This window comes from Bos indicus x Bos taurus, chromosome 21 (genome assembly GCF_003369695.1).
Source record: "Bos indicus x Bos taurus breed Angus x Brahman F1 hybrid chromosome 21, Bos_hybrid_MaternalHap_v2.0, whole genome shotgun sequence".
Lineage (NCBI taxonomy): Eukaryota > Metazoa > Chordata > Mammalia > Artiodactyla > Bovidae > Bos > Bos indicus x Bos taurus.
In genome coordinates, this window is record NC_040096.1 from 59,874,844 (window position 1) to 59,886,831 (window position 11,988).

At 44.2% G+C, this 11,988-nt stretch overlaps 1 protein-coding gene across 3 annotated transcripts in view; it reads right to left on the reverse strand.

The window, feature by feature from the left end:
* The window catches only part of DICER1 (dicer 1, ribonuclease III), a 75,537-nt gene extending 69,906 nt beyond the window's left edge, over positions 1 to 5,631 (reverse strand). Inside the window, exon 1 of one of the 3 annotated variants that reach the window (XM_027521761.1) lies at positions 5,394 to 5,631. The gene's annotated coding sequence lies outside the window, so the exon portion shown is untranslated. The remainder of the gene's footprint in view (positions 1 to 5,393) is intronic. The other 2 variants (XM_027521759.1, XM_027521760.1) reach the window with 2 other exon arrangements.
* Positions 5,632 to 11,988: the final 6,357 nt, after the last annotated feature.

Below are 11,988 nucleotides of genomic sequence, written 5' to 3' on the forward strand. Positions count from 1 at the left end.
AGGTGGCCAAAGTACTGGAGTTTCAGCTTTAGCATCATTCCTTCCAAAGAAATCCCAGGGCTGATCTCCTTCAGAATGGACTTGTTGGATCTCCTTGCAGTCCAAGGGACTCTCAAGAGTCTTCTCCAACACCACAGTTCAAAAGCATCAATTCTTTGGCGCTCAGCCTTCTTCACAGTCCAACTCTCACATCCATACGTGACCACAGGAAAAACCATAGCCTTGACTAGATGAACCTTTGTTGGCAAAGTAATGTCTCTGCTTTTGAATATGCTATATAGGTTGGTCATAACTTTCCTTCCAAGGAGTAAGCGTCTTTTAATTTCATGGCTGGAGTCACCATCTGCAGTGATTTTGGAGCCCAAAAAAATAAAGTCTGACACTGTTTCCACTGTTTCCCCATTTATTTCCCATGAAGTGATGGGACCAGATGCCTGTTGAGCTTTAAGCCAACTTTTTCACTCTCCACTTTTCACTTTCATCAAGAGGCTTTTTAGTTCCTCTTCACTTTCTGCCATAAGGGTGGTGTCATCTGCATATCTGAGGTGATTGATATTTCTCCCGGCAATCTTGATTCCAGCTTGTGTTTCTTCCAGTCCAGCGTTTCTCATGATGTACTCTGCATAGAAGTTAAATAAACAGGGTGACAATATACAGCCTTGACGTACTCCTTTTCCTATTTGGAACCAGTCTGTTGTTCCATGTCCAGTTCTAACTGTTGCTTCCTGACCTACATACAGATTTCTCAAGAGGCAGGTCAGGTGGTCTGGTATTCCCATCTCTTTCATAATTTTCCACAGTTTATTGTGATCCACACAGTCAAAGGCTTTGGCATAGTCAATAAAGCAGAAATAGATGTTTTTCTGGAACTCTCTTGCTTTTTCCATGATCCAGCGGATGTTGGCAATTTGATCTCTGATTCCTCTGCCTTTTCTAAAACCAGCTTGAACATCAGGAAGTTCACCATTCGCAATATATTGCTGAAGCCTGGCTTGGAGAATTTTGAGCATTACTTTACTAGAGTGTGAGATGAGTACAATTGTGTGGTAGTTTGAGCATTCTTTGGCATTGCCTTTGTTTGGGATTGGAATGAAAACTGCCCTTTTCCAGTCCTGTGGCCACTGCTGCGTTTTCCAAATTTGCTGGCATATTGAGTGCAGCACTTTCACAGCATCACCTTTCAGGATTTGAAAGAGCTAAACTGGAACCTCAAAAATAAGGCTTTTCTCTCTGTATTCATTCACAGAGTATATACCTCCACACAAGCAATCCTACTTTTTAGACCAACACACATTCCTGAAGACTGGCAGACAGAATCCTGAAAATCCTGACTGCCTATATAATCCGGAAAAGAGTACATTTGTGAATGAATTATTATTCAACATCTGTCAAAAGCCTGAACAACACAACTGACCTACTAGGGATATCGTCTGAAGGATAAATTAACTAAACTCTAGTGAATCAAATCACGAGAATGTCTATATCTACATTACTAAAGCTTTTCCATTATGCCTGAGGCCTTTATCCAGTTTCTCTAAAACGGCATGTGAGAAATATTTCTCTATCATTTGTAAAATGTAAAAAGTTTTCTCTACATATTGTTAATGTCATTTTACATAAGAATTCAGATGCGTATTCATCATACAAGAGAAAAGGTTGCTTTTTCCTGCTTAACTGGTATACTTCCTTTCATTAATCAATATCAACTATAATTAGTCCTGCTTCCTCTTTTTCTTTTATTAATATTTAAAAAACGAAAACCTTTAGTGACATGCAGACACTAATTATCCTTGTCGTAAGCTTCTCTTCTAATTCTCTCCAGCTCCCTCCACACCCTACCCCTCCTTCAACCTTCACCATTATTTTCACTGTCCTCTCAAACATCTATTATAAGACCACCTCAAATCCTTTCTCATAGTAGGCAAATAATAAAACACATACACCCATCGGGCTTTGAAAATGAGCTGAACGCTGGAATATCCAAAATGCAGGGCACAAGGACAAGTCACTCAGCTCCAACTTAATATTTATGCAAGTTAAACATGGACCTGAGCGGTACCTTCCTTTGCCATCCAACAGAGCTCCATGATGGACCAACTGAATGAATGCAGTTACCTGCCAAATGCTGGTAGGAACTGAGATCATAAAAATTAGTAAATCCTGGGTTTCAAGAAAATTAAAGTCTTCTATTAATAAACAGTTCCTATTTGTAATACAGTATAACCATCTGAACAACCCTGAGAAAACTCGGCAGTAAGTTCTGAGTCAAACGTGCTGATGATCAAGAAACAATTGGACCGCTTTTGGGGAGATACTCCAAAGAAGAAGAAGCTGGGGTTCCAACAGGTATTTGTTCACCTTTGTACAAATATTTTTTGCTATTTGTTCATAGGAGCATCGCTCACAAGGCCAAAAGATACAAACAACCCAAGAGTCCATGGGGGGATTAATGGATAAGCAGACACATACCTACATATCCGTGAGCAGGAGATTCAGAGACAGAAAAGAAAATGGTGGTTGCCTGGGCCTGGGAGGAGGGTGGAATGGGGAGTTAGTGTTCAATGGGTACAGTTTCAGTTGAGGAAGATGAGAAAGTTCTGGAGATGGACTGGTGGTGATGGGAGCAAAACAATGTGAACGTACTTAAGGCCACAGAACTGTACAGTCCAAAGTGGTTAAAACGGTATGTTCTGTTGTATTTTACGACAAAAAAAAAAAAAAAGGGAAAGAATCTTACTCAGATAATCAAAGGCCCCATGAACATTTAAGACAAGAGTTTCATTCTTTTAACAAGTACTAATTAAGGGCTTACCTGCAACTTATGCAGGTTGTTCCCCTAAAATTCACTTGGAACAGCAATGTAATGTTGGGAAAAGAGCCCACATGCAAAGATTCGGAAATCAAGCCATGACTCAGTGCTAGCTCTGCCACTTCTAGATTCACAGCTCTCTGAGTCTTAGCTTCCTTGCATGTACACACAATAAGACAATATTAAATCTGTCTCAGGGTCACAGTGTGGATTCAATAAGAACATAGATAAAAGAACCTGAAATATCTTGGCATATATTACCAGGAACTTCTTATTAATAAATGTTTCCCTTTGCTCTTTAGCCACAAGTAATGACCACAGGATGCTAAGGTCACAAGTGAGAGAATGTCAAAGAAATACCTACTTTCTCAAACGAAACAAGCATCTCATACATCAGACAGTGGCAGGGTATAAATCTCTCAATGTCAAAAAGTCACCCTTCCTCAAAGGCAGCACTACACTAAAAGTACAACCCACTATACACGGCCACAAAATCACTATCAAATAGGAATCATTTGACCACACCAAAATAAAATGTTTTCTAAAACCAAGCCAATAACATTCAGAAATGGCAAAACCACCATGCTTGACAACTCATTCACAATGCCACAGGTATGGCACAGTAGACAGAACTTAACCTTTCATGATGAGATGACAGCATAAAAGGTAAAGCAAACCCTTATTATAATAATTGTAAGAAAAAGGTATTTTCTCCCCAAATTCAATGTGTACATCTTTTCTTAAAACAGCATTTTGATGCCCTGAATAAATCCATGAAATGTTCACAGTGATCATATTAAAAGCACTCTTTGTAGCGCTTCTAATCTACAGTATTACAAAATATGTCCCACAATGAAAATTTGAGAAATTATATCTAAGTATATACAGCATATATTACATGTAATATGATTTGCCACAGAGAGCTACTAACAAGTTTTGCAAAATAAACTGATTATGCCCACCCAGTTCCCAAAGATATTAATACTAAAATTACTATTCACTAGTGCCCTTATTCAGAATCTGTACCACCATCCTCTAATAAATTATTGGAGCCCTTGGCTAAAATGTGTATTTTTATTTAGAAAATTTAATGTTTATACCAATATATTTTCAATATAGTTAACCTTTACTAAGACACATTCTATATTTTTTTTTTCTTTCCCCCCGAGTTACTTAATTTCTAATCTGTGCCCTTTTCCATTCACTGCTGCACATGAAAACCAAGCAACAGGAAGAGAACTGAACATCAGGATTGTGAAGATCCAGAAAAATCCAAGGGGCTTCCCTGGTGGCTCAGAGATAAAGAATCTGCCTGCAATGCAGGAGACCCGGGTTCGCTCCCTGGGTTGGGAAGACACCCTGGAGGAGGGCATGGCAACCCGCCCCAGTACTCTTGCCCGGAGAATCCCATGGACAGAGAGAGAAGCCTGACAGGCTACATACAATCCATAGGGTCGCACAAGAGTTAGACATGACTGTAGCGAGTAAGCAGCAGCAGCAGCAAAATCCAAAGCACCAAAAAAGCAAAGACTTCAAATTAAAACTCTTTCATCAGCTGAATATATGTAAATATAGTCACCTCAATACTTAAAACTGATCATCTGGGTAAATAAGGTGTCCCTGTAAGCATGACTTTCTCCACAAAAGCATGGACTGAACACTCTACAGTAAATACTCCCTCACTCATCTGTCTTTGCAAATCTTCAGGCCATTAAAAAGACACATTAAGTGGTCTGCTAGCTCTACACTGCGGGCAAAACCCTGGAGGAACTCAGCTTTTCTGGAAAGTCTACCCCCACCCCACCCCCCAAAAAAAATCTGCAGTGCTAACTTAAAACATACACTGATTTGCCAAGGATTGGAAAACCCTTTGCCAAAGCCTCGCTTTGCAAGGGTCCAGGGGCGTGCTGGCACCAAAAAAAAAAAAAAAATCGGAGAGGAGGGGCGAAAAGATGGCCTCGGCCACCCGCCCCCTGGGGACCCAGAGAGCTGGTCACCTGCCAATAGACACGAACAGTCCTCGCCCGGGCGCGCCCCCGAAGGCTCGCGCTTTCCTGCCAGCGCAGGAGGGCCCAGCCTGCCTTCCCTCCCGGCCCCCTCGAAGGTGTCCACCCAGGAGGCCAGCGCCGGCCACCGCGCAGCCTCCCGGGGATGCTCCCGAGACGCGGCGGCGGCGGCGGCGGACCCCACGCCACCCTGGTGCGCGCAGCCGGACCTGTCAAAGCCCAGCTCTCCGCGGGCCTGGGGTGGGTGAGTGAGCGGCGAGGACCCCCCCGCGCGCTCCACTCCGGGTGCGGAGGCGCCAACGTGCCCACCCGGTGCCCAGGCGACCCCGCGCACAAAGTCCCCGGGAAGCGCCGAGTCAGGACGCACGCCAGCGAGTCGGGGCTGCGCCGAGCCCGGCGGCGCGGGGACCCGCCCCGCCCAGGACCTTGCGAGGAGGCCGCGCCATATGCCCCGCGCCGGTCTCCCCACCGGAGTCCGGAGCCCACGCGGGCCTCGGCGGCGCGCGGAGACGCTCCCCGCTCCGCCCCCCACTCCCGGGACACAAAAGCGGCTCCGCGGCGGGGGAAGCCCCCCTCACCTGCAGCACGGGGCGCCGCGGGCCTTCGAGAACCATCGGACCCCCGCTCCGGCGCGCGCGTCACAGCCCAGGCCTCCCGGTGCCGCCCGGCGCCGCCGCCGCCGCCGCCATGTCCTCCCGCTCGCCGTCGCCTCGTCCCCGCTGTCAGGTCACTCCATCCAACCTGGGGCCTGGAGCAGCCCGCGCCGCGCCGCGCCTCCGAGCCTCGACCCCTCCCGCCGGCGCCTGCGGAGACTGCGCAGCGCCCGGCTCGCTCGCGGCCCGCGCACGGCCCCGCGGCAACGGCGCACGGCGGCTTGGAGAATCTCCCCGGCGCCCGCGCCCCCGCTCTCCCCCGCTCGCCCCGCGCCGGCATGAGAGCGAGCCTGTGATTGGACAGCGCGCGGCGGTGAAAGGTTAATCCCGGCCCCCCAGCCACTCAGGAGCCGGGAGACAGTGGACGCGAGCGGCAGAGGCCCCTGGCGGTGTTTGCGGCCCGGAGGAGCCGGGGCTGGACGTGGACGTTCAGCGGGCCCGCGCGGAGGCCAGGCACCTTCGCCGCCCGCCCGGTGCCTGCACGCCCGGCCTGCGGACGCTCGCTTGGCTCGGCGAGAATTCTGCTGGCGCTCGGAATTCGTCCGCCTTCATGGTTGCCCCTTCTGGCACGGACCGCCCCCTAAACGTGGCCCTTCGCCTTGGCCGTTAATTGTTCTCCCGAGAGCTCGGCGCTCTTTTTCACCGCCCCATCCCCTTTTTAAAGGACCGTCCCACTCGCCTGCATTTCCCCAGGGTTAGTGGTCCAGGGCCCTCCGTATTAGGGAAGACAATTAACCCCACCTCCTTCCCCCAACCCACCCCATCCCCAACCCGGAACTAGGATGACCAGAAAATGAGATGAGGGCAGCGGCCCCACTTATGTAAATAGTTTATTTGAATAGATCGGAACCTTGCACTTTATCTTGTAGCTGTGAATTAATATGGAGGTCCAGTAAGTGACTGGCTAAAAGAAAATCGCATTAGTTTATTCCAAAATATGCATGTCTTCCAGATGGCTCACCTGATAGACTGGTTTACTCCAAAAGAGGTAGCATAACCGCAACCATGCTTCTGCTAAGAGCACATAGCACCTACCGCGTGCTAGACACGTCTAGGGCTGCGCTGATGCAAAGAGGGCTGTCCACCATTTAAAATACGGCTAGTGTTGATTGGGGGTTTCCCTGGTGGCTCAGACGGTAAAGAATCTGCCTGCAATTTGGGAGACCGGGGTTCGATTCGTGAATTGGGAAGATCCCGCTGGAGAAGGGGATGGCAACCCGCTAGTATTCTAGTACTCTTGCCTAGAGAATCCCCGTAGACAGAGGGGCCTGGCAGGCTACATACAGTCCATGGGGTCACAGGAGTCGAACACGGCTGAGCGACTAAGCACAGCACAGTCTTAACTGAGACAGGAGACCTGAAAATCAGATGTATGTTTTCCTTACCAAAAAAGAATATGAAACCACACTACTATTTGTTATATTCATTACATGTTAAAGCAATAATGTTTTTGACATATTGGGATAAATATTGGGGTTTTTTTTAATTTGAATTCTAGGAAGTATTTAATGTCTTTTGTGGCTAGCATTATGTTGCTATTGGACAGGCTGTTGTAAGCTTTGATTTTCATGTGGATCCTGTAAAGCAGATGCTGTTGCTTGCCCTCCATTTTATAATAACAGAGGACAGAAATTCATAACCTCTAGCAAGTAAGCTGCCAATAAGTGAACAACTTAGATTTGAACCCTGGGGATCTGGCTTCAGGGCTGGTACTACAGTGCTCACATTTTGATCGTTATATATACTGTCAGTTGGCAAGATGTTTCACATAAACATAGAATGTTCATGGGCAAAATTAGGAAGTAGAACACTCTTTGTCAGGTCTCCATAGAAATAATTTTCTTATATGTATCAAGCATTTATATTGCACTATAGGCAGAAGGCCTCCCCAGGTTGCTCAGTAAAGCCTTTTTGGAGATGATCCTTAGTAAGAAGAATGACATCTCTGGGTAGGGATAGGCACTGGGGTTCACTAATAGTGGAAATTTGTGGGCAGGTAAAATTTTCATTCTCTCCTATTGTCCTCTCAGTCTGTCAAGACTAGCTGAGCTTCTCCTTCACCAGGTTTGTCTGATTTTCATCAGGGTTTGTTTGTTTTTTTTAACTTTTAAAAAGAGTATTACATATATGCTTCATTCATTAGAAAGCATAAACAGGTATACAGTAAAGAGACTCTCCCACACCCGTCCCCATGCTCCAAACAGGTAAGCACTGTTCCTTGCACATTCTCCCAGATGATTTTTTTATACAGTAGAAGCCAAGACATTCCTCATTTACAAAAATGATAGTGTGCCATACACATTAACTCTTACCTTGCTTTTTGTAACAATATATCAAGAATATACGTCTATAGCAATAGATACAGAACTCCTTGCTATTTTTTTCAAATCTCCATAACATTTTATTGCAGGGATATGCACATAATTTAACCAGTTCTCTATTGATGGACATTTAGACTTCCAGTCTTTTGTAATTGAACACTGATCCATTTATAATTGATTGAGTATATGGGATAAGGTATGAATCAAAATACTTTTTTTCCCAGATGGCTACAGAGTTTGCCATTTATCAGCCATTTGCTGAAGAGTTCACTTCTAGATTCTGTGTTTTGTTCCGTTGGTCTATCTATTCATGCTCCAATTGCTGGTTTGTTTTAAATCTGGAGACATAAAATCTTACAAGGGATAGTGTTTCGCACTTTGTTTGCATCACTAGAAATCTCAGAGCTAATATTTCAGCCCACAGTAAGCAATAGTATAGTACCATGTGGTATGCATTTTCTGTGGGCTAATTTTTTATTTTCCCTTTGCCCTGATTATTTCCACAATTTGTTTCATATTCTGTAGAACAAGCCAGGATATAAATATACCTTTGTTTAAGATTCTATGTTTGCATGTAAAGAAACCAACCTGAAATAGTTTAAAAGGGGGAGAATTTATCAGAAGCATACAGGAACTTGTTACAAAAGCCCAGAGCAGGCATTCAGCTACATCTTAGCAAAAGACTAGATCCAGGAGTTGGAAAGCTTTCAGGGACCCAGAAGTTACTTTCTGTGTGTTTATTCTGTGGTTAATTTTCTGTGTCTCTGTCTCATCTGTGCATCTCACTCTCCTGACTGATCTCCCTGCTTTTCCACCTTCATAGGAGAATTTAGGCATCCCTATATTCAGCTAGGAAGTCAGCTCAGAGTCGGGATCAGAGCCCAGCAAGGAAGGTGGGGGAATCGGTCCTGCAAAGTCAGGTGACTTACCATGTACGAGAGGACTTCCCAAAGGAATACTATGTAAAGGATGAGGGGAGCCAGATTTCTCACTGTTGGAGAAGGGGATTAAGATACAGAAAGGGGAATAGCAAGAAAGCTTGACAGATTGGATAGGAATTGGAAGTACTGATGTGAATTCAAAGTTTTCAATATATAGACATAAGTTCAGTTCAGTTTAGTCGCTCAGTCGTGTCTGACTCTTTGTGACCCCAAGGACTGCAGCACACCAGGCCTCCCTGGGAGATACTAGAAAGACAGGGAAGCCTGGCATGCTGCAGTTCGTGGGGTCACAAACAGTGACCCCACTTGGGTCACTTGGCTGACTGAACAACAACAAATGCTCAGCTCAGTCACTCAGTCATATCCTACTCTTTCAGACCCCACACTGCAGCACGCGAGGCTTCCTGGTCCATCACCAACTCCTGGAGCCTACTCAAACTCATGTCCATTGAGTCAGTGATGCCATCCAACCATTTCATTTTCTGTCGTCCCCTTCTCCTCCTGCCTTCAATCTTTCCCAGTATCAGAGTCTTTTCAAATGAGTCAGTTCTTCACATCAGGTGGCCAAAGTATTGGAGCTTCAGCTTCAGCATCAGTCCTTCTAATGACTAGTCAGGACTGATTTCCTTTAGCATTGACTGATTTGATCTCCTTTTGCAGTCCAAGTGATTCTCAAAAGTCTTCTCCAACACCAGAGTTCAAGAGCATTACTTCTTCAGCACTCAGCTTTCTTTATAGTCCAACTCTCACATCCATACATGATACTGGAAAAACCATAGCTTTGGCTAGATGGACTTTTGTTGGCAAAGTAATGTCTCTACTTTTGAATATGCTGTCTAGGTTGGTCATAACTTTCCTTCCAAGGAGTAAACATTTTTTAATTTCATGGCTGCAGTCACCATCTGCAGTGATAAAGTCTGCCACTGTTTCCACTGTTTCTCCATCTATTTGCCATGAAGTGATGGGACCAGATCCCATGATCTTAGTTTTCTGAATGTTGAGCTTTAAGCTAACTTTTTCATTCTCCTCTTTCACTTTCATCAAGAGGCTCTTTAGTTCTTCACTTTCTGCCATAAGGGTGGTGTCATCTGCATATCTGAGGTTATTGATATTTCTCCTGGCAATCGTGATTCCAGCTTGTGCTTCATCCAGCCCAGCATTTCTCATGATGTACTCTGCATATAAGTTAAATAAGCAGGATGACAATATGCAGCCTTGACATACTCCTTTTCCTATTTGGAACCAGTCAGTTGTTCCATATCCAGTTCTAACTGTTGCTTCCTGACCTGCATACAGATTTCTCGTGAGGCAGGTCAGGTGATCTGGTATTAACCCATCTCTTTCAGGATTTTCCACAGTTTATTGTGATCCACATAGTCAAAGGCTTAAGCAGAAATCAATATTTTTCTGGAGCTCTCTTGCCTTTTTGATGATCCAGCAGATGTTGGCAATTTGATCTCTGGTTCCTCTGCCTTTTCTAAAACCAGCTTGAATATCTGGAAGTTCACGGTTCATGTATTGTTGAAGCCTGGCTTGGAGAATTTTAAGCATCACTTTACTAGCATGTGAGATGAGTGTAATTGTGCAGTAGTTTGAGCATTCTTTGGCTTGCCTTTCTTTGGGATTGGAATGAAAACTGCCCTTTTCCGGTCCTGTGGCCACTGCTGAGTTTTCCAAATTTGCTGGCATATTGAGTGCAGCACTTTCACAGCATCCTCTTTTAGGATTTGAAATAGCTCAACTGGAATTCCATCACCTCACTAGCTTTGTTCATAGTGATGCTTCCTAAGGCCGACTTGACTTCACATTCCAGGATGTCTGGCTCTAGGTCAGTGATCACACCATCGTGATTATCTGAGTCATTAAGATCTTTTTTGTATAGGTCTTCTGTGTATTCTTGCCACCGCTTCTTAATATCTTCTGCTTCTGTTAGGTCCATACAGTTTCTGTCCTTTATTGTGCCCACCTTTGCATAAAATGTTCCCTTGGTATCTCTAATTATCTTGAAGAGATTTCTAGTCTTTCCCATTGTACTGTTTTCTGTAAGGAGAAGGAGGTATGCAAATATATCATCGACTTAAAACCTCAAAGTGTAAGATTTCTAGAACAAACCATGGGAGAAAATCTTTGTAACACTGGGTTAAGTCAAGGTTTGTTTGATACGAAAAAAAAAAAACAAAAATTATGAACCAGGAAATCTTTTAAATTGATAAGTTAGACTCCCTAATTTAAAAATTGATCATTTAAATTTCTGCCCTTTGGAAGACATTGGTAAGAAAATGAAAGACAAGCACATTCTGGGAAAGATGTTTCTGAAATATATATCTGATAAATTATTTGCATGCAGCATATATAAAGAATTCTTACAACTCAATAATGAATACAACCCAACTAAAAAAATGGGCAAAATGTTTGAACATAAGCATTACCTGTGGAAATATACAGATAGCAAAAACATAAAAAGGTTCTCAACATCATTAGTCCTTAGAAAAATGCAGGTTAAAACTACACTGCATACCTACTAGAATGGCTAAAAAAAAAAAATAGCCTTGTGGCTAAAAAGACTGACTAATGCGTAATATCCGACTGCTGGCTGACCGTGTGGACTGCAGCCTGCCAGGCTCCTCTGGTCATAGAATTTTCCAGGCAAAAACACTAGAGTAGGTTGCCGTTTCCTCCTCCAGGGGTTCTTCCCAACCTACAGCTCGAACCCACATCTCCTGTGTCTATGAGAATACAGGACAATTATTAATGGAACTCTCATACATTACTGATGGGAATGCAAATAACCACTTTGGAAGACAGTATGGCCGTTTCTTATAAAGTTAAATATATGCTTTCCATATAACTTGGGAATCTCATTCCCTAGCTGTTTACCTTAAAGAAATGAAAAACAAATGTCCACGTAAAGACTTCTGTGTGAATGTTTATAGCAACCTTTTTCACAGTAGCCAAAAACTGGAAATGACCCAAATGCCTCTCAGTTGGTGAATAAGGAAACAGATTGTGGTTCATCCCGAGAATGAAATACTATGCAACAATAAAAAGGGAAAGAGCTACTGATACATGCAACAGCACTGTTCAATCTGAAAAGAATTACGCCAAGTGAAAGAAGCCAGACAAAGGTTACATCCTGTAGAATCCTGTTTATGTGACATTCTGGAAAAGGCAAAACTAGAGGGAAAGAAATGGAATCTGTGGTTGATGGGGGCAAAAGATGAGGAGGAGGGAATTGATCACCAAAAGACACCAGGAAAC